This window comes from Arvicola amphibius, chromosome 14, assembly GCF_903992535.2.
Source record: "Arvicola amphibius chromosome 14, mArvAmp1.2, whole genome shotgun sequence".
Lineage (NCBI taxonomy): Eukaryota > Metazoa > Chordata > Mammalia > Rodentia > Cricetidae > Arvicola > Arvicola amphibius.
In genome coordinates, this window is record NC_052060.1 from 29,339,424 (window position 1) to 29,361,116 (window position 21,693).

Sequence of the window (21,693 nt, forward strand, 5' to 3'; positions counted from 1 at the left end):
TTGAAAAATCTTTTCCCAATCCTTTACTCTGAGGTAATGTCTGTCTTTGAAGTTGAGGTGTGTTTTTTGTATACAGCAAAAGGATGGATTCTGTTTTTTTATCTATTCTCTTTGTCTGTGCCTTTTTATAGATGAATCGAATCAATTGGTATTAAGAGATATTAATGACCAGTGATTGTTAATTCCAATTATTTTTTGGTGGTAGTGTTTCTTTCCCTTCTTTGGGGTTTGTTGATATGAGGTCATCTGTTGCCTGTGGTTTGTGGGTGCAGTTAGCTTCCTTGAGTTGGAGTTTTCCTTCTAGTACTTTCTGTAGGGCTTGGTTTGTGGATAGATATTGTTTAAATATGGTTTTGTCATGGAAAATCTTGTGTTCTCCATCAATGGTAATTTAAAGCTTTGCTGGTAGTTTGGGATTGCATTCATGGTGTCTTACTGTCTGCAGCACACTGTCCAGGATCTTCTGGCTTTCATGGTTTCCATTGAGAAGTCAGGTATAGTTCTGATAGGTCTGCCTTTATGTGGTACTTTACTGTTTTCCTTTGCAGCTTTTTTTTTTTTTGGTTTTTTTGAGACAGGGTTTCCCTTTAGTTTCTAGAGCCTGTCCTGGATTTAGCTCTTGTAAACCAGGCTGGCCTCGAACTCAGAGATCCGCCTGCCTTTGCCTCCCAAGTACTGGGATTAAAGGCGTGCGCCACCACTGCCTGGTCTTTTGCAGCTTTTAATATTCTTTCTTTATTCTGTATATTTTGCATTTTGATTATTCTATGTCGAGGGTACTATTTTTTTGATCCAGTCTATGTGGTATCCTGTAATCTTCTTGTACCTTCATAGGGATATCCTTCTTTAGGTTCGGAAAGTTTTCTTCTATGATTTTTTGTTGAATATATTTTCTGTGCCTTTGTCTGAAGTTCTTCCCCTCCGTCTATCCCTATTATTCTTAGGTTTCATCTTTTCATGATGTCTCAGATTTCTTGGATGTTTTGGTTAAGAATTGTTTAAATTTAGTGTTTTCTTTGACCAATGACTCTCTTTTCTGTATAGTATCTTCAACACCTGAGAGTCTCTCTTTCATCTCATGTATTCTGTTGGTTATGCTTGCCTCCTTTTTGTTTACCCAGATTTTTCATATTCAGAATTCCCTCAGTTTGTGTTTTTTTTATTGCCTCTCTTTCAGTCTTCAAGTCTTGAACTCTTTGAACTGTTTGCTTCAACTGTTCGATTTTTTCTTGGGTTTCTTTGAGAGATTTATTGATTTCTTCCCATTTTTCTTTGTCTTTTTCTTCATTTCTTTAAGGGAATTTTTCATTTCCTCTGGAAAGGTCTCTATCACTCTCATAAAATTACATTTAAAATTGTTATCTTCTGCTTCTTCTGGGTTAGGATGATCAAGTCTTCCTGCTGTATGACCACTGGGTCCTGGTGTTACCATAATGCTTTTTAGGTTGTTTAATGAATTCTGTTTTGGGATCTACCCATCTCAGTGTCATTGTGTCTTGGTCTAATCCTTGCTGTGGTTGTCTGTGTCTTTGGAAACTATTCTTGGTCTGCTCTGTACTGTTGGTATCTGTGTCTTAGGGATCCACTGGGGTCTCTTTTAGCCTACTCTCTTGGTCCACTCTGTGCAGTCACAGCCTCTGCTTCAGATTTCCTCTCTTGGTCCTCACTGTGTTGTCACAGCCTGTACTTCAGGGTTGTTCTCTTGGTTCTCTTTCTTGGTCCTCTCTGTGTATTTGCAGCCTGTGTTTTAGAGTTCCTCTTAGGTGGCAGGAGATTTGAGGGTTTGGGAGAGGAATGGGACGTGTAATTTACAGGGTCCTATTGATGAGAGGGTGTGACATTTATTTTATAATAAGAGGCAGAGAGGGCATGGATCACAATGGGATAGGAGGTCCAGAGGAACTGGGAGGAGTAGAGGGAGGAGGAAATATAATTAGTATACATTATATGAGAACAATCTATCTTCAGTTAAAGAAAGGATGTATTTGAAAAAGAATCCCATATATTTATGGAGAGTCCATATTTCATACTAGTATATAAATAGATTATTATTAATTTTCAATAAATTTTAGTATCTCTGCCAATGTAATAATGTTCTGCTGACAGTCTTTTGTTTGCTCTTATAATGTTTTCTCTGTTAGCTAGTTTGTATTAAGTTGAACCACCTCACTCTGCTGTCTTTTGGCCTTTGTATCTATTCAGTACTGCTTTACTGTGTGGACTCTGGGATGCACTTTCCCTCTTTGTGCTCTTGGATGGAAAGAACACGTTCTTTAGTCTTCATTTCCCCATGATGCTCCCATTCAGTGGTAGCACACGCTAGGCACGCATGAAGTATTCGTGAAAGTGTGATTACATTGGCGACCAACTGCCATCTATAATGAGGTGGCAAGCAAGAAACCAATTGTGGTGAGTCATCGAAATAGGATTGTCTTTTCATCAGAGCAAAACGTTGACTCTTTGATCTGGAAAAGTCTGTTTTCCCCTGACAAAGATTTAAGCATCTCAGGCACTTTCTTTCAATTAATGCTAATGACAGCATTTCCATCAAATACAGCAAATACGGAGGATAAAAAAGACAAAGGCAACTTCCAAAGCTACTTTTATTCAAAAGTAATCTGCAGCCTATCTTAGCTACCCCAACATCTATCATCCGATGATGTTATCTGTATATGTTTCCCACCAGCATCCCCACGGTTCCAAGCCAGGATGAACCAAAGTCCACTTTCTGTTGCCCAGCAATGTGCACAACAGACCGGTGCCCTCCTCCTCTTCTGTACACTCCCTTCTTCATCCCTTCTCCATGCCCATGGTTGTGAGAAGCTGAGGGTGGTTGGTACAGCTGCATTGCTTGTTTCCACCAGGCTTACTTTCCTCAACCTTTAACCCTGCCCCCGTTTTGTCCTGCCGACCCAAACTTCTCTGGTGTGCTTCATGTTCCATCTTCCAAACTTCAATAGGAAGAAGAGGAATGGAGGAATGTACCAATAACACATGTATAATAGTAAATGTTTATTTTCTGCAGCTGGAAGCAAAAATCTAACCTCACATATGCAATAGAATAGTGTTATGAGCTGCACGATCTCAGACAAAGTACTACACTTCTCTCAGGGCCATATTTCCTGTCTGTAAAATGGAGATAACAGTACCTGTCACACAGATGTAAGTTATAAGAGAATATGAATCATTATTATAACTTCTGGCTTATTATAAATGAGCCAATATTTGGTTATTGTTATTTGTATAATTCTTAATAATACACTTAAAGATATATGAATATATAGAGTGAGTGAGTGTGTGTGTGTGTGTGTGTGTGTGTGTGTGTGTGTGTGTGTGAACACATGAGAGGTTCATGGATTAGTTGTCAAGAAATGGATCAGTTTTCTCTTTCCTCCTTGTTTGGGGCAGGATCTCTTGTTTCTGACATGGAACTGCATTATCCAAACTAGCTGACTCGTGATCACCTGGGCAGTTTCATGTCTGCCTCCTATTTCACGGTAGGAGTAGTGGGATTGCAGATATGAGTTGCTGCATCTAGACTTTCCCTTGGGTTTTGGGAATCCAAATTCTACTCATCTGGCTGGTTCAGCAAAGGCTTTTTCTTCCGGAGCTGTCTCCCCAAGCCAAACAATTAGCCTTTTAGCCTTTAGCCTTTAGCATAATTTCATTCAGTGAGAATTCACTTAGTTTAATCTAAATTTAAAATCTTGGGCTTAATCCTGGAGAAGATATTAAGATCAATAACCTGTGTTTTCAAATTGAAAGGGGATTAAAATCTGATGGTTTGGGGATACAAACAAAGGTATCATGTTATCAGTCAGAGGGTGGTAAATACTAAACTTGAAGTATGAATCGGTATCAGTGGAAGTGGGCAATTAATTACAATTGGTTGCATCTGATAAGGCTTTATTGAGAAGTTCCCGTTTTAATTAAAATAAAGAGAGCAAAATGGATTGGGGATGTAGTTCGATGGTAAAGTGCTTACCTAGCATACACAAGGCTTTGGGTTCGATCCCCAGCATCCACTGCCAGACACAAAGGAAGTAAGCTCATGGAGAAAGGAATAGAGAAAAGCATCACAGTTTAGGCAAACAGTGGGACTAGCTAAATATTTCTTATCAGTTGCTATTTCCAGGAACTTTATTTATTTACTTTTTTGTAATTAACATCTAGTGAGAAACGAAAGTGCTGCAGGAAACATTGTAACTCAGAATTTTCCAAAGTGCGTTGACTAATGGAGACTCTCAGAACCCTGGTTTCATTGTCAGGTATTTTGATACTGAAAACACTATGTTGTCCCTTTACCTTCTGTGAACAGTTTCCTCCAATTCACAAGCCAACCGCTCAACTCATGCTGTGAATCTATTAGCATTTTATAGAGCAAGGCTGTGGTTTCTAGTCACCAAATCCTGCATGGGACAAAATAAGCTATATCTCCAAATACGACTTCGAACAGAAAGCTGCCTTCTCTGTCAAGTCAGCCACGGAGGGCGCTCTGCTCTTTATCGCCCTGTGACTCAGGGAGATTAGAGCTTCCTTTAGCTCATGGCCCCTCAGTGTCAAGGCCAGAAAGGGGAAGTGACACTGAGTCACTTCATCTGGAAATCAGGACACTCTGTGTGTGTCTCTCTGTGTGTGTGTGTGTGTGTGTACAGATAGTCCCAAAACTGGGGAAATAACTTGTAACATGCCTAAAGACAAAGAAGAAATCTTAGATATTTGTGATAGCCCAATGACAGTCATAACTAGATTGCTGAAAGGTAAGTTGACCCCAGAAGTGGCATTTCAGTGCAAATCCTCAGGATGTCATTATGGTTGGCAAACTTGACAATGAGAACTTGAAGCCTTTTTCACCCAGTGGTTTCATGTCATTCTTCTTTCATGCACTGCATATGAGTAAATTTTTATATACCTCACATGTTCTTTTCATTGTCTAGGAATAGCAACTGGTGTAGGATTGACATTCACAGACCTGGATCACTGGTCAACCTGGTCAACATTCTGAGTGTCCTTCAGTGTAATAGATAAAAAGCTAATAATGACACGTTGTCATTTGTTGATCTCCTGCTACATTTCAATTCTTATACCTATGCTTACAGGAAGATCTATCCATTTTGTGTTTATAAGAGCAATTCCAAGAAGATAAACAATACTGCTTTCATTTTACAATTGAGAAACTTGAGGGGTCAATGAGATGGAACAATTTACAGTGACCAAGAATGCTGGCCTTTGAATAGGAGAGCCATGCCCTTTTCTTTAGAACACAGCAAGGGTGTGTGATCAGAACATCTACAATTGAATGATGCTCAATCAAGAGTCTTCAAAGAAATACAGCAATCGTTATCTGAGTTCGTTTTTTTTCTCTCGCTCTCTCTCTCTCTCTCTCTCTCTCTCTTTCTCTTTCATCTATCAAACTATCTACCTGTCTAGCTAATAACTACCTGTTTATTAAAGAATTCACTCCAAGGAAGTCTTTGAAACTATAATATAATGGTAATAAGTCAGGTATTTTTGTCTGAACTTGTGTGTAAGGTATTAGACAGAGATTTGATGCTAATGATGTTGTCTGACCTCTGAAATCAGTAGGGCAGGTCAGCAGGGTACAAGTTTAGACATAGTTTTCACATTTTAATATGAGGAAAAATTACCTGTTTTTGAGACTTAAACATCTTTTTCTTAAAACTTTTCTTTGTAGGGCTTGTTTTTGTTTTATGTATATGGGTGTTTTGTCTGCTTGGATGCCTGTGCACAACATGCAAGCATTGCTTATGGAGGCCAAAAGAGGCATTTTAGACACTTTGGAACTGGAGTTACAGACAGTTGTGAGCTGCTATATGGGTACTGGGAATCTAACCTGGGTCTTCTTTAGAAGAATGGCTAGTGAATTAGCTGCTGAACTCTCTCTCCAGACCATTCTACAGGCTGTTTGGTTTTTAATGTCTGTGTGCAGTTAGAAGAAATCCACTGTACTGGTTATTTGTGCATTGTTGTGACAGAAACTTCTAGGAAAGATTTATTTTGGTTCATAGTTTCCAAGAGTATCACTACTCCAGCATGGTCACAGGGTATCATTCTTCCATCATGATCTGGAAGCTATATAGAGTTCACTGGGGCAGGAGCACATGACAGAGGCTCCTTATATCACAATGGGCCAGGGACTTGAGAAAGGAGTCAGAACCAGATGCCAAGTTATACCTTTAAAGGCCCACATCTAGTGAATTCCATGCACCAGCTAGGCCCTACTTCCTGAAAGTTCCATAGCTTCCAGGAGTGCCACCAGCCAGAGAACTCATGCTCAAAACGTACGTCTTTGGGAACAAATGCAGAGTGTGATACCTGCGTACTTGTAGAAGGGAGTTTGCTTTTCTTGCTACTGACCAATGTGCATGCTCATTCCTTCTAGAAAATAATCTTTATTTACAAATTTTAAACTAGCATTTAACCAAACTTCTGGCCTTCATAGCCTACCTGAGTAAACACATAGAAATGCTAAAGGGACCTGGAGTATATTATGGGTTTTGTTTGTTTGTTTAGTTATGTTTTCTATGAAAACAAGTGGGTAATGCAGAGTTTTATCTTGGCATGTCTAAGACTAAAAGATCCATCAAGAAAGAACTTTTCCTTCCATTCCTTTTATCTCACCCCCTCTCTCCTTCCTTTATTATCTCAATGATCATTGTCCAAATTACTTTTATCTTAGCAAATAATAGACCCTTCTCTACTATTGAACTTGGTCTCCACTTCTCTCACCTCACCCTTCCCAAGCATGGTGTCCCATGAAAATATCATAAACTAACCCTTTTGGTGAGAGTGACTTTCACTCTCTGTTTATCTCCTTCTCTTTGTTTCTTTCAGCCTAATCCGTTCTATTATAGCCTTTAAAACAACTATTTTGTTTGTAGGGAAGTGAGGCCTTTACTTTAAATGCAGCCTTACTCAAATCCCAATGTGTGCGTCAAATATTCAGGTCTGTCCTTCTGGAGATGGGGGAGAGACAGGAGGACTCCGTGCAGCCCACTTTGCAACCACGTTTGTCTCCCTACGTCATCGCTATTCCATCAAAGAAGCAGTGGAGTGACACCATAGTGCTAACACCCAACTGTCCCCCGGGCCGACTTGCTAGTCTTAGAATCTCTGCCCTACTGATACATCATGTCCCCTAAGCTGTCCCCGTTGAGTGTGCCCCTGCAGGAGTGTGTCTCCTTTTGCTCTGTGAATCGCTCCTGGTTATTACCAGTGACGGCTTCAGAGCTTGTCGTAAACTACCCGATATGACTCTGTTATGGAAGAATTTACAAGAGCTGCCCTGAAAACTCCACGCTTTGGATCAATGACTTTTCAAGTGGCTCAGTGCTACAACGGCTGTGTAACTGTGTGTCAAACAAACACAAGAGAGCTCTATAGTAGCTACTGTTTGTTTGCGGCAGTCTGGGTTCTCCTTTATTAATAACACATTTCCTTCAAGAGTACCTCCCAAGAAGATAAGGTCAAAAGGGCTTGCAGCTACTGGTATAAAGCCCAACAGTTTGAAATTCTTGTTTTTAGGAAATAAAGGCTCCTATTAATAAGTACAACGTTAGCCATTGCTAAACAACAAAACTGCCCAACTGCTATACTGTGAAAACATGGTATTCAGGCTTCCCCCATCAAAAGTTCAAACAATAGTTTTGAAACACTTATTTTTCAAAACATACAAGTCACTCACTCTTTGGAAGACAAATTAATAAAATGTTGATTACATCATGGCCTGGTAGGGATACTTTATTCCTTTTGTGAAGACCTAGCCAAGGTTCTCTGGATAGGTTACAAGCTGTAAGAACTAAGTTACATTCTTCTCTCTTATGCTAACCTTTGTCTTCTTTGGAGTGAATAGTTATTAGCCAGGGCTCTGCCTATACTATGCACTTGATCCTGTATGAATTATGTTTATTGATCTTAATACCATTAGGAAAGGGAACATGAATATTCTTAACAAAAGTTATCATAAAACCCTGTAATTTTTCAGAGCTTGGTTTGGCAGAGTAGTTCCATGCCTGGATTCCTGTAGCTACTCAAGAATAACATCAACAGAAACTATGTAATTACTAGTTAATACAGTCGTCATCTTAAGTTGATGTCTGACATAGCAAGCCTGGAAGAAGCACCATTGTCTAGGACATAAATCTGTGGGTCATGACTCCCATGGAGTTGAGTGGTCCTTTTGCAGGGATCACATATCAGATATCATGGATATCAGATATTTACATTATGATTCATAACAGCAGCAAAATTACAGTTATGTAGTAGTAACAAAACTAATTTTATGGTTGGTGGTCACCACAACATGAGGACCTGTTTGAAAGGCTCAAAGCATTAGGAAGGTTGAGAACCACTGGTCTAGGAAGTCACGTGTTAGTGCTAGATCTCAACAGTGTTACTTGCAAGTGTACCAGCTGACATGAAAAAGCCTTTAGGAATATATAGCCAGGTCCAGATATTGTGTGACTTTTCCAAGTGATCAGGCATGTGCTGTGAGGGCTTCATGAGGGTTGTTAAGGAACTAGACATATAAAAACCCCCCTTTCCACAACTGTCTACTTTCCTGGTCTTTCTTTCACAATGTCCCCAATTTTTATCAAAATTTTCAACATCAGGCTAACATACTACTCCACAAAGAGCATTAAAAATGTAGGTTCTTGAGCCAGACAGTGGTGGTACATGCCTTTAATCCTGAAGAAGGATGCGTAAAAGAAATCCCACACTAGCTCAGAATTTAGTATAATAAAAGGTCATTTATTTAGGAGTAGACTCACAGATCACAATCCTTTGCTCGGACGGTGAACAGCAACTGAGTCCAGCAGCCAGGAAAGAGGCCGAATGCATGTTTTACATCAGCATATATAGCATAAGAGGCCACACCCAAGTGAGGGGGTAAATTAAAGGCTACTGGTGATAGGAAAACCTACAGCATAATCCCAGCACTCAGGAAGCAGAGGCAGATCTCTATGAGTTGGAGTCCAGCCTGGTCTACAACAGCTAGGTCCAGGACAGCCAGGCTGTTACACAAGAAAACCTTGTGTTGAAAAAAAATGTTGGTTCTCTACCCTAGCATACCTAGAGGTACATTTCTGGTACAGCTGTAGAACCAGTCAGGCAAGATAAGGCTCTAACATAAAAACTACAAGAAAAGGTGATATGTTTTATGAGCATGTTGATTTAACTTGTACCAACTTGTCAGAGATTTTGCCCATAAAACCTAGATATCTGCCCAATTGTGTGGGGGTATGAGCTCACTGTGCTTCAGGCTGGTGACCGCTCTGCTGATTGGAGTTCATCCATGCCACCCTCATGGCGATTCACAGCATTGTTTGCAAATAGGATTCACTGAGTCACAGAGTTTAAGAGCACGAGGGGATGTGTCTGGATTTGCAACACTGCCAGAGCTCGGGCACCATGTGCAACACCCATCCACCCACCGACCGTGTGTCGCCACGAATTTCACCCGGTCACGTCTTTAATGATAGACATTTAAAATGCTTCTGGTACCATTTGCAAACTCATTCATCTCTACCCTGCATCCAGAAGCAAAAGAACGTCACAGAAGTTCCCTGACAAACTGTGACCCCTATCTGTAAGTCTTTCTGTTCTTGACCTTTAAACATGTCTTAAGGAATAATATATCACCTGCAGTCAAATGCATCCAGATCAAGAAAATGAGCGTCAGATATAGGTAAACACTGGTTTTCTCAGGGAGCTGGAAGAAAACAAAATGTACCTTTCTGCTGTTTATTCAACAGCAGCAACCTAACTTATTTCTGCACTGCACCCAGATAGCTATCTGGATGCATGGGAATGGTTTGTAAATCTGGGTGATAAGTGGTTTTTATTTAAATGTAAAAATGATACCTTTGTCTTCAGCCAGTTGACACGAACAGGCATCCTGAAAGGAAAGTGCCGTGAGGACCTCAATGTGATTTCGCCACCTTGTGGCAGCTGATTAATTTTCAGTGTTTAGATCAGGGGCCTTCTTGCTCTTGGTTGTGTGTGAAACTCATTCCCAAGGCGAGTCTTCTTCCTGTGTGAGCTGAGCCCCAAGAATCAGCTTCTTTCCATACTTAAGGATGTCTTCCTCTGGCAGCTTTCGTATGGCGCATTAAGGAATTACAGCTGCTGGCCACTCCGCTTCCCTTCGCTCCACTCCCCCAATCTTAATGGCCCAGAGCACAGCATAAAGCATGGAAGCATGAAGGAGTGCTGTGCAAACTTCAGCCCAAAGAAAGCCAACATCTATTTCAGGACGCAGCAGAGCTGTCACATACTCAAATGCTACTTGCTGAGAAAATGTGTTACTACAAGAAAAGGCTCGAGCCACGGGTCAGCATTGCTACCGGGACTTCCCATCTGCCACCTGGGCAGCCTGCTGGCCACAGTGCTTTGCCGACACGCCAGTCGTGTCACAGCTTGATGGCACTTCTCAGAAAGAATTAGAAACACAGAGGTGGCATCCTTTGCCATTAAAAATCCACAGAGGCCTCCAAGAAAACAAGGGAAGTAAAAGCGTATAAAAAAACAGAAGTCCAAACTTCCTTGTGGGTCTTTGGCAAACAGGAATGTCCCCCCCCACACACACACACACAATAAGGGCATTCGGTTTTAAATACACAATCAGAAAAGAACTGACATGTAAAACAGCCTTGAAATTCCCAATGTGCTGTGTCAATGGCAGGAATGGTTTTCAGGTATTTCAAAGTCACCACGATGAATGCTGTTAGCAATTCACTGGAATTGGGGAGATGTAAGAGCCCGAGATATGCTCATGTCCGCAAGAACAGGATGTGGAATGTGTAAAGTTTTCAGTTCTGAGAGGTGTGCATGTAAATGAAGAGATTAGAGCTTTGGAACCCCACAGGCCTACCATGGTGTAGCTTTTAATATAACAGGGGTGGGGGCTCTACCTCCAACTTGAGATGAAGGAGACGAGCTCTAGGTAAAGAAAGGGAGCAGGTGCTCTGAGGTCACCATTCTCTGTCATCCAGAAAGAGAGGAGAATAAATAAGAGCGACATCTAAAGGCAAATTCAAAGCACTTGAAGCCATAGGGCAAAGGGGCCAGGACCTGCATGACTGGAAATAAAATCGGCCTCTGTGGACTGGGACATTGCTGAGCAACTTTTCTACAGACGAAGCGTGCTGAGCTGGCAGGAAGACTGTCTCCTTCGGGACTGGAGAAAGTGGGAAGGACATGGGAGAGAAACTTTCCCATGAGATGGGTTGAAATAAGGACTCAACTCCTAGCCTCTCACTGAAGATTGTAAGAGAAGATGGCCCAGGGACACAAAAACCCATTATTCTGTAATAAAAGGGCTCCTGGCCAGTGAGTTTTAGAAGAGATAAAAAATGAAGTAATAATTAGCAGGATTTTAAATATCCGTCTAAAATGTAGCACAAAGATTTTCTTCCCTCAGGAGGTCTATAACTAAAAGTAGACATAAAGCTGGAGAGAGATTCTAAGTTTCCAAGTGTCTGAGTGGCAGTCTGAGTAATTTACCAGGTCTCTGCGAGGAAAAAAGAGAAACTATCCCAATTTTCAGTCAATATTTATCTCTTAGGTTAATAAATCTTGCTCCTGACCCTAGCAGAAGTCAATAAGTCCTGATTATTATACGCAGGCACCTCCTGGGCTTTTCTATTTGCCCAGATGGGTCATGGAAGGAGTCATCAGCTTCCCCAGAGCCTGTCTCCTAGGCCATGGGTGTCGAGGGAACAATCACTCACCCTGTGTACGCTTGGGCAGGTTGCCAGTGATTGGTGGCCTGGCTCAAAGCTTGTTTGAATCACTAATTCTGATTGTGTTTGCACTTGAGGCATTGAAGGTGGGGTGCAGAGAAGAAGTGGAACACAGTTCTCCCTGGACAGTCATCCAAGGCGTCGAAAGAAGCATGGAAGGGGTAAGAAAGGACACAGTCTGGGCCGGGTGGGGGTGGCCTAGACTCCTATCTACACATCACACAGAAAGACGACGTATGTGTCTTTGTATATCAGGGTGTGTCTCTGTTAAAGAGAACAGATGCCAGGCTTTAAAAGGTGCCATGAGAATAATAGAGATTCTAGAGATGGAAGCAATTTGCCATCTCCATCCTATACAACTTAATGGAAGCATAAGAGGAACACGAGGTTGCCTCAATCTCTAGGGAAGATGGCTCAGGGGGAAAGGCACCTGCTGCCAAGCCCGAAGACCCAAGTTTAATTCCTGGAGCCTGCACGGTGGAAGGAGAGAATCAACTCCCATAAGATGTCCTCTGACTTCCAAATATATGTCATGACTCTAATACACATACATCCACAAAACCAAATCCGTTAATCAAGGACTAAACCGCGCAAAAGGAAAAAAACAGCATAATTTAAAATCTCTTTAGTAAGTAATAAAACTAATTGTTAAAGGTCTATTTTTTTCTATATTAGAGAAAAGGTTTCGATGAGATAGGAAATGGCGCACGCCTTTAATCCCAGCACTCGGGAGGCAGAGGCAGGCGGATCTCTGAGTTCGAGGCCAGCCTGGTTTACAAGAGCTAGTTCCAGGACAGGCTCTAGAAACTACAGGGAAACCCTGTCTCGAAAAACCAAAAGAAAAAAAAAAAAGAAAGAAAATAGGCTATCCTTTTGTGTACTTTCCCTCTCCTTTCAAGGGCTGCTGCTAGGTGCTAGACATCTTGACATAGACTCCCAGTGGTCCTCAACTTGTGGGTCATGACCCTTTTGAGGGTTGACTGTCCCTTTCACAGGGGTTACATATCAGATATCCTGCACTATCTGATATTTACATTACTATTCATAACAGTAACAAAGACACATTTATGAATTAGCAACAAAATGATTTTGTGGTTGGGGTCACCACAACATGAAGATCTGTGTTGAGGGTCACAGAGTTAGGAAGGTTGAAAAGCTTCTTGATATGGTTACTTGACATGAGGAAGGAGGGTGGTTGTTCCCACCCACCATCTTTTGAATTAACTTTTCATGAACTAAACGCAATGCCAGTCTGCTTGTCCAGTATGCACAAGGCCCTAGCTTCCCTCCCTAACACCACATGACAGTGTGGTGCAAAGGGCTGTAACCTCAGCACCCAGGAGGTAGAGGCGGGAGGATGAGAAGTTCATGGTCAGTTCTAGCTACACAGTGAATTCACGGTCAGACTGGGTTATGTGAGAACATGTCTCAAAAAATATAAATGCCAGGACACTTTGGTCTCAGTGGATCCCTTTAGGGCCTTAGCTGACTAGTGGACTCCAACCTGTCCAGGCTGGAGATGAAGCTGAGATCTGGGGAATGACTGTGTCCTGTGTTTTTCATGGGAGAGGCCTATTGGCCAGTGGATATTAAGAAAACTCTGGCTCACTGTTCTGTTGCAAAAATGAAGCTACTGAGAGGTTTTATGCATTGATCCACCATGATGCTGATGCAAAGGTCCTAAGCAGAGGTTTGGTGCATGCGTGCATGTGTGTGTGTGTGTGTGTGTGTGTGTGTGTTGTGTGCATGTATGTGTGTGTGTGTGTTCCATGATCATCTCTGTCAGTTCTACCAATCTGTATTTCAGGAATGAGGTGTAAACTGGTACGTAACAGGGGAATGAGTTCCACCCCTGGCTTCAGCACACACCCCAAGATAATGGCCAAGCCCTTCCCTGTCCTATCCTGTGCCTGCCTTGCCCAGAGATAGTGCGTGTACACCTTCATCCTGTCCTCTCACTGTGGAGGTTGTTTTAAATAGCCATCACATCAACAGGTTGAAGATGCTCTACCATACCCCTGTAATGAAAACTTGAGTAGGAGTTTCTTATTTTCCACAGCGCTCTCAACAGACTTCACAATGAAGTTGCTCTGTGAAGCCTTGCAAAGGACAAAATCTTTTTCTATAGCTTACCCCACCTTGGTAAATTCTATCTATATGAATTTTGCACTAAACTATCTCATTTTTTATGGATAAAAGGGGGATTAAAGATGAAGGAAAAACAGTTCTTCAAAACTTAGTCCAAATGCTGGAATCTAAGAATACAGTTGGGTCCCTTCAACTTGTCTTCGGTTTGCTCTCGGCATATTTTTAATGGTGAAAGTGGCATTTCTTCTTCATATGATGAAGCTACTACTAATTTTCTAGGTACTAGCTGACTGGCAGAAATTTGCAACCTTCTCTTTCCCACGCTGTTGAGGCAAGCAATATTAGCAGTTGGGTATGACTCATTCTGTATTTTCTTTCATACTCAGACAAACATAAACAAACCATAATTTTGGACATTTTAAAACAAAAGTTGAATCTTAATAAGCCCATGATTCTGTAATCATATTTTTATGCTATTACAATTAAATTTGCATATATAAATAAAATGCATAAGTATGTATTTAAATAATTTGCTTTCAGCAGGAGTGTATATTTGATTGTATGAGTATATAAATTTTTCATAATAGTTTAAAACAATGAATATTTCTTATCTTGCAGTTTTTGAGTAGGAAATCTGGGCTGTGCTTGGTGGTTTGCCATCTAAATTATATATGTCCTTGACAACTGAATGTTAAGAAGCTCTGAGTTTGAATGAACCCTTAGGGCCAATGGTTCAGCAGGTAAAGGTGTTTGCTGCCAAGCCTGACAACCTGAATTAGATCCTCAGAGCCCACACAGTGGAAGGAGAGAATCAACTCTCTTCCAGCTTCCATGGAGTTCCCTGACATGCATATCCTATCTACATAAATGAAATAAAACAAACATGTAAAAACAGTTGGTGTTTCTGGATTAGGGTCTCATGAAGTTGATGTCAAGTCATTGCTTGGGGCTGCCCTCATTTATTGGCTTGGCCCAGGCTTTGGTTCTTCTTCCAAGATATTTCACTAACTGGACTACCAGTCAATCAAAGCCCTTGTTTCTTCTCCTTGCTGGTCAGAGGCCTTCATGTGGATAAGCTGGCTCTGATACAGTACAGCTTAGATATCATCATTCCAGAGTGGCTGCTGGCCTAGCTCAGGGTGAACCATCAACTAGACCAGTGGTTCCCAAGCATCCTAATGCTGTGCCCTTTAATACCCTTTCTCATGTTGTGGTGACCCCAACTATAATATGATTTTCATTGCCAGTTCATAACAGTAATTTTGCTACTGTTATGAATCATAAAGTAATTGTGTTTTCTGGAGGTCTTAGGAAACCCCTGTGATAGGGTAGTTCATCCCATCAAAGGGACTATGAACCACAGGTTGAGAACCACTGCTCCAGAAACCAAGGAGGAAGGATCGATGTTTTTACTCATCTAAGTTGGATATTCTCACATTTTATACCCAATAAAGCAGAAAAGAGAGAATCAAAGTGGTTCTTCTCCCCCACCTTTTTTAAATCAGCTAGCTATACCAACAGCTTCATAGTTATGACAATTTGACAGAAGATTTTTCTAATTGATGGTTGTGTTAAAGTGGTATACACTCAGCAAATATTTCCAATTTTAATATTTCCCCAAAGCTAGTGGTACTGCACTATCTTCTCTCAAAGAGCAGGACGGCTGTACCAAGGCATACATTTGATCAGTCTTGTGACCACAAAGGTCAACCACTCATACTGTAGTGCCCTGTACTGTTAGGTGGAGAGTGGGGGAGTGCAGGAATTTCAGCTTTTAGTATGCCAACTTATAGTATCCAACCACCCTATCCAAGAAATATCTGCTTACTCATAGTGTTTTTATTTATATATTTAATTTTTATTTTTAGTCATTTATTTTTTTCCTTAAAAGTAGAACTCCTCATTTAGCCCTCAACAGAAAGCGCCACATTATTTTTCTAGTTTACTATAGCGGTCTTCACATTAGTCAATAAGCCATGAAAGGCTGTTCTTCACAACTCAGGGACATGGACATTATTATCTATTTATCATTATTATTAAACAATAGCATCTCTGGGGTTCTTCTGTTCTACCTGAATAGAACCTCAGTTTAGGAGAAGCTCTTCAGCTTCTTGCCTTGGCAGCTTTTGTAGGTCTAGCCAGTTGACTGCAACCACCAGTGGTAGTTGACTTGCTACAGCGGCAGCAGATGACACACCCTAGTGTTCAAGACCTAGTGCAGGCTTTGTTTTAAAAAAAAGGATTCTCACATTCTTGCCAGGAGCAGAGCTGCTATGCCGTGGTTCCTGATATGGTGGCCACGCTGGAGGCTGCAGTTGCATGCAGGCTGGTTTTGTGCAGCTGTTAAAGCCGCTTCTGTTTGTCAATAGAGAATGATTTCAGGACTCCATCTTTGCCACTTGTCAAAGCCACTGGACTCCTGTGGCTTCCATGACTCCTAGCTTCTGCAGTTAATCCCGAGACTGCTCTCCATAGCGCCCCTCCATGCTAATTTCTGTCACCGTTCTGCTGTCTGTACTGCCTCCGGAATGACTGTTCTGAAATCTTCCTTCACACTTTCAGTTCACATTGGTCTACCACAATTGGTCAAGAAAAGGTCACCCCAAAGAAGCCTTTAATCAAGCCTAATGTTACAACATTAGGAAAGGGTGCGCTCCAGAAAGCTGACCAAGAAAACGGTACAAACAACTTAGTCAAAGAAGTGTTTGCAGCAATCATAGCAAACCTGTCATTCAAATGAGAGTTTATATTTGCACCAATATTATTGTCATTTGTGTACCAACCACACCAGTCCCTCTTCTAGGCTACCAAAGGAAATGCTACCCCACTGGCTTGAGTGAACGTGGTTATAGGGTCATTTGAAGTTCAGCAAGGCTTGTGAAACCAACATTTCAGTGCTAGGACTGCACCTTCAGCAGCAGGCACCTATGGTTATCATGTAGTTTCCTCAAGGCTCCCATGGTATGGTGATGGTATAAAGGTAGTCTGGAAGACTATTTTATTAACCATGCATTAGCTCAAAACAGAAAGGGTAGCAAGGAAAAGTCTAATAATTATGGAGTCAAATAGGTATCCTTCAACATCTATGTACAACAGGAAGTTAAAGAGTTTATCACTCATAGGTGGTTTTTAAACATAAGACAAAGAAAACCAGCCTACAAACCACAATTCCAGAGAACCTAGACAACAATGAAGGCACTAAGAGAGACATATATATATATATATATATATATATATATATGTGTGTGTGTGTGTGTGTGTGTGTGTGTGTGTGTATGTAAAATAGAAACATGTCTTTACTTTTTAATGAAAGCCTAATTATTCACAATTAAAACTTGTTTTAAAAATTCATTTATCAGTATATTATAAGTGATTTTCCTGCTAATAATTAATGACCATAATTGACCATAGTAAATTTGAGTAGCTAAGTGCTGTACCCTTTTGTGGACTAATAGTCATTTGTTTACTAAATCAGTGATTAAGTTGTACATGATGATACATGCTCATTATCCCAGAACTTGACAGAAGAATTGCCAGTTTGAGGCCAGCCTGGTCACAGGAAGTTATAGTCAGATTATCCTTTGGGCTGCTAGCTCACAAATAATAGCATAGAGACTTATTAATTATGAAAACTCAGTCTTAGCGTATGCTTGTTTCTAACTAGTCCTTATAAATTAAACTAGCCCATGTCTATTAATCTATGTTTTGTTACATGGCTTTGTTACCTTTACTCTGTATTGCCCATCCTGCTTCCTCTGTGTCTGACTCATGACTCCATCTTTCTTCCTCCCAGCATTCTCTCTCTGACTGAAAGGTCCACCTATCTCTCCTGCCCAGTTATAGTCCATTCAGTTTTTTATTACACCATGCAACACATCTTCACAGTGTACAAAAATCCCACAACATTTACCCCTTTTATCTAAATAAGAGGGAAAGTCTTAACTCTAACACAGCAAAATTATATACAATAATAACAATTATCAGATAAGAATTATATTTACAGTGTTGAGTATATCTGTATTTGGCAAGTTCAGAGAAAATATTCCATTATCTATTCTATCTTGGTGAGTCCAAAGTTTTGTACCTAGTTACTTTCTATCCTAACTTGTATTACCAACCTAAAACTATCTTTTTAGGCATCAAAGCATTTTCTTGTATAAACAGTTTAAGCTTTGATGTTTTTCAACTTTCTGTACTTTACACCTTTTTGTGAGTTTCTTTTCTGAATTGGCAACAAGGAAAATTATAGCAATCTAGTCTTGAACTCCACCAAAGACTCAAGAAAGATATGATATTACCTGAGTAAGCAGAAAGTATAACACAAACAACTTCAAAAACTTTAGAAATGACAAAGAAAATTGGCTGTCATTGGCTGTACAGTCAGTCATCCAAGGTTCCTCTGCAATGTTGAGCATCCATCTTTAGCCTACAGGCTTAGAATATCTGGCAGACTTTTCTGGGAAGCAGGAGTTTTGAAGGCCTGTCCTACTTTGTCTTGTCAAAGTTTGGTAGTTGTCAGGAGTTAAGGCAAGGTCAGTTTCTTGCCCAAATGGCTAGCTTTACCATATTGAAGGCAAACATCATATGGTGATTCTTTGATGCCTATCATCTCTTTATGAAGTAAATTGATACTTCCAGAAGCAGACATGATCATGAAAAACCTTATGCTATTAAAACATGTTAAATGTTACACTTTGCAGGTCTCTGAAGAGTTTAAAGACCATTTGTCTATCTAAAATATATTTCTATTTAGCCTAGAAAAACAAGCCTAACATGGCCATAAATTTTATCATTAGATTACTACTAACCTCAGGGCATTTTCCAATTATCCTAATTAGTTTGTAATATAACTATCAAGGACTAGAAATTCATATTACATTGTTAAATAAGCTGCATAGGTACTATACCTTAGACAAGAGTAGAAACTATATATAGTTAACAAAAATAACCTTAAGTTTGTATCAATATATAAAAATCCATACCAATGTAAAATATTTGAGATTAATAGTTTTTAGTTTAAAAGTAGACTCAATAATCTACTCTTTTGAATTCAACCTTAATTGTTTAGTTTTTTTTCTGACCATGACCAGTAACAACTTGCAAATAACTACTCCCCTCCCCAAGTATTGACAAACATCTACTGAATGACCAGAAACTATGTACCCCATCTCTTAGAAATGTGGTCATCTTGTTCTCTAGATTGCTTATTTACTATGGTTGGGAGGGCAGTGGTGACAGCATCCTTAGAGGACTCTTAGAAAATTGTTATAATGATCAAGTCCTGGTACAACTAGCAGTATTATTTTTTCTTTAGTCTCTGTATGATGGGAAAGTGTAGAGCTTATCTGAGGTCTTGGCTGGAGTAGTCTGAGAGCTGAACCATCCAAGCTAGTAGTTTTGAAGATGTTTTGGATGCAGAATTTTGAAGGTATTGCAGCAGAAGCATTTTTTAAGGCCCAGATCACCTGGATGACTTGTCTTCACTGGTATCTAGTCCTTTTGTTCTGACAGCACACAACTTTTAAAGGTAGCATATATATCTACATTAACATAAGAATGGAATGTTTGGTGCTTTCAAATCAGCTAAAATGATTTTTTTGTTTTATGTTTGAGCAGTTGCATCTACCAACTTTACAAGTCTGTTTGAATATATAACTAAACCTCTATCCATGCCATGTGAAAACATGACATGTAATAATAAGTCATAAGAATTCTGTAGCCAATAAGATTTATCCTGTCTCATTCAGCATCAGTCCTGTTTCCATTTAGAGGGATCAGCACACACATCACCTATCCTGTACTTGTTCTTGGCTTTATCCTTCATGTCTATAGTCAAACTCCTCAAGAGGTCTCTCCCAGTCAAATTTGATTTTTATTAATTTTGAAAGTATCCATAGCCTTTTGTTTCCTGTAAAAACAAATTCACAGCCTGTCTCTCAATGCAACATATTTCCCAGTATCCATTCTGAAGCTAAGACATCCCAAAAATAAAGTATATAAGTTGGTTTAATTCAGCAATCTCCTCCACAATCTAATGTCTCTCAGCAGCTGCCATTATCTGTTTATTGGCATTTAAAAAATTAAAAATTAACAGCATATAATAAAAGGTCCTGTGTTACAATAGTTTTCATACTTATGTGGGTTATTTTGTTATAATGCTTTACTCTCTCCTTAAAGACATTGCTTTACCATTTTAAACTATTTTTATGAATGCCTAGATCAATTTTTCTTTCTTGTTAAGCAGTTAAGCATCTAAGTAACTTTGTAAAGCATATTGTACCTTTTTAGAGTTTTTTGTTTGTTTGTTTTATGTCTTGACCTGGCTTTTTGCACATCTGTAGCCTTGTGTTGTCAGCATTCTCTGACAGAGGGAGACAAATCTTAACCATTAGGCTAATGCCATGGAGTGATGCTGGCAGCTGACTTCACCCTTCTCAACTCAGGAAGAGTCTAGCCTCATGCCAGTGGGAACCAGCTCCCGAGCCACCCATTTCCATCTCAGCTTTGGGAATTTGTTGTAACTGCCTAGAGCAGGCATTTTTCCCCCCAGCATTGGCTGCTCAAGTCCTTAGCTGCACAGCAAGGCCTTTTAATTACTGTACCGCTGTACACTGATCCAACCCAAGAGAGACGGTGGTGGCCAGGAAGTCACACCAGGAAGCTGCTTGTTCAGTTTTTGTTTGTTTGTTTGTTTGTTTGTATTTTTGCTTTCTTAGGACTTACGTGGATATACGTGACCCCATGTTTCTGCCTAGCTACTGTCTGTTCAGCTTTTTATTGCACCAATCACAGCAATACATCTTCACAGAATACTAATAACTCACAACAGAAAGTAAGTTCCAGGCCAGCCAGAGCATAGTAAGACTCTGTCTGAAAAAAAAATCTATTATTCCCATTATTGTTAAAAATACAAATTGGCTTTAAGTTTTCTATTATTACATGTAACTCAATATCAAGTATTCTAAAGGTGCATCTTTAGAGACAGATACGGTAGTTCTTTTTTGTGTTGTAACTCATAAAATTTTCAGATACACAGAAACTGTAATTCCTTTGGGATAAGCACTGGAGTTATTAGAAGAGATTATTGTTGGTAGGCCTTCTTTATATCTCCTGGTACTGGGATGTCTAGGCAGAGATCAAAACTATTCTACCTTTTCCCTACCCACTAGTAGGTCTAAACTCTCCAGGAATTTCCCTAAATTATTAAGACTCACACTTTGTTCCTGAGGGCATCTATCTGAAACTAGGCAGGAAGATGATGTTCTGAATTCAGTTCCTCCTCCTAATTGCAATGATTAATGTTTATTTAGTTCCTTCTTTGCTGCCAGGTAAGCTTCTGAGCACTTTGTGAGCTTTATCTTAATTGGGCATCACAGCTGTGAGTACAAACTATGAACAACTCTACCTTGCTGTCAAGGGAAAGGAAATCTACAAAACTCTGTTTGGTGGACATTGTGGCACAATGATTCGATCTTTGCCCTAGGGAGACAACTAGGAGGGTTCAAGTTGTCTGGATAGCGAGTTCCAGGCTAACTGGGTCTATGTAGGGAGGCCTAATATCAAACAATGAGCATCACTAGGAGGAGAAAGAGGACGAGCAATTATGGCAATTATTCTCTCTGGCAGTATACGAAGCATTCAGGGCCTGAATCTGTGCGTACTGCATGGTTCTGCCCCTCACTTTCAATACTAGCCACTGGCTTGCAGTTGAGTGCGCAAATACATGGCTTTACACATATGCAGGATGTGTATTGATTCAACTTTGCATTGCAAGTGCAGTTTGTTAAAGTGTCTTCAATCGTAGAATTTGTGTAAAATAACGAAATATGTGAAAGGTATG